Consider the following 2074-nt stretch of genomic DNA (forward strand, 5'->3'; position numbering starts at 1 on the left):
GGTAGACAGAGGGAGGAGGCTATCCCCAACTCTAAGGTAGACAGAGGGAGGAGGCTATCCACGACTCTAAGGTAGACAGAGGGAGGAGGCTATCCTATCCACGACTGGAGGTAGACAGTAGCGATTGTTGCACAAACTTGTAAAGATGATGAAACTCAGTGATCTTTAAATTTTATTCTATTTTTTTGTATGCTGTTTTATTGTATGCTACAGCCAGTGTATATAAAATAGTTAAACCTTGAGAAACAGAAATCCATGAAGATTCCGAGAGGTAGATGTTAAGGATTGACAAGTAAAGACTGTGTATTACGGCACGTGTTAGAGAAGCTTCTGTACAGACTTCAGAATACCCACTGGTTCATGAAAAGTGGTTTAAGAAACCTCAAGATAGCTGACTACAAAAAGGAGCAGACTTTCTGGGGTCTGAAGGGATTTGTACTGGAAGACACTCTGGTCAGCAGAGGGTCATGTTGAGCATTCTGCAGACAGAACTGTTTCAAGTCTGCAGCTGCCTGGGAAACCTTCAAGCTGTTGAGCCCGGCTTCCAGCGGAGCTGCTGAACCACCTTCTTCATGGCGGCGACGCTAGAGGAACCCGACATGGAGCTGGGGACAGCCGTGCCGACTCGTCGGTCCAGGTGAGGGGCGGCAGGTCGCGGGGCGGGGTGTAAATTTTATTTTTTAAAAATCATTTTGGTTTTTTCCTGTGGACTGTAAATTTTATTTATTTATATATTTTTAGTTTTTTTGAGACAAGTTTTCTCTTGGTAACAACCCTAGCTGTCTTGGAACTCTCTATAGACCAAGCTGGCCTCAAACTCACAGAGATCCACCTGCCTCTGCCTCCTTAGTGCAGGGATCAAAGGTGGGCACAATCACCATGCCTGCTGGTTTTTTCTGTGAACTATAAAATTTAAATATATATATATATCCCATTTCAACCATTTCTTCCACATTTGCAACAATACTTTGATGTGAACATCTTTATTTGCTATTCATTTACTGTGGGAACATTTTTAACTTAATTTTGTCTCTGTTTGGGTTCTTAACATTTTGTTTTTTATTGTGTGTATTGTGTACACACACACGTGCACCATGACACATATGGAGCACAGAAGACAGTTTCTCTCTTTCTACCACACAAGCTGAGAGGTCAAGCAGCTCAGGCTGCCAGCTTTGGCAGTAGGGGGCATTCCCATCTGAGCCATCTCACTGTCCCCCATTTTTGCTTTTAGGACAGGACTTTCCTGTGTTGCTCAAGTTGTTCTCTAATTCATTAAGTTCTTGACTACTGAATGTTGAGATTACAAGCATAAGTGACGTTGCCCAGTTTTACTAATTTATTTTTCAAAAACATAAACAGAGCCGGGCAGTGGTGGTGCACGCCTTTAATCCCAGCACTCGGGAGGCAGAGGCAGGTGGATCTCTGTGAGTTCGAGGCCAGCCTGGTCTACAAGAGCTAGTTCCAGGACAGGAACCAAAAGCTATGGAGAAACACTGTCTTGAAAATAAAAAAAATAAATAAATAAACAAATTGGAGACTAGAGAGATGGCTCAGTGGTCAAGAGCGCTTGCTGCTCTTCCAGAGAACTCAGGCTTGATTCTCAATTCTCAGCACCTACAAAGCCAGTTCACAGTGGTCTGTAATTCCAGTCCCAGAGGAAATAACACCCTCTCTAGGCTCTGAGGGAACCAGGCACACATGTGGTACAGACATAGATGCAAATAAACACCCCAAACAAGTAACCACAAAAATTACACACAGTAGCCAGGAGGTGGTGCAGGTCTTTAATCCCAACACTTGGAAGGCAGAGACAGGTAGATCTCTGTGAGTTCGAGGCCAGGCTGGTCTACAGAGTGAGTTCCAGATCAGTCAAGGCTATAAACACACACACACACACTGCAATAGTTCACGAATCTGGTTACACACACTTGACTTACTGTTGAAGATTCTTCACCTCGCTCTTCTCTTCCTAATCTTGTCCTAAATGCAGCTGCCACTGCCACCCTGGGGAGCCCCTCAAAGCATCAGTCAGATTCTGCCCCTCCTTTCTCAAGCCCTGAGGAGTCCCATC

The 2074-nt window shown here is 44.5% G+C and overlaps 1 pseudogene; it reads right to left on the minus strand.

The window, feature by feature from the left end:
- Positions 1-177: 177 nt before the first annotated feature.
- Positions 178-656, minus strand: LOC102000656 (annotated as a pseudogene).
- Positions 657-2074: the final 1418 nt, after the last annotated feature.

The sequence above is a fragment of the Microtus ochrogaster genome, chromosome 1, assembly GCF_000317375.1.
Source record: "Microtus ochrogaster isolate Prairie Vole_2 chromosome 1, MicOch1.0, whole genome shotgun sequence".
Lineage (NCBI taxonomy): Eukaryota > Metazoa > Chordata > Mammalia > Rodentia > Cricetidae > Microtus > Microtus ochrogaster.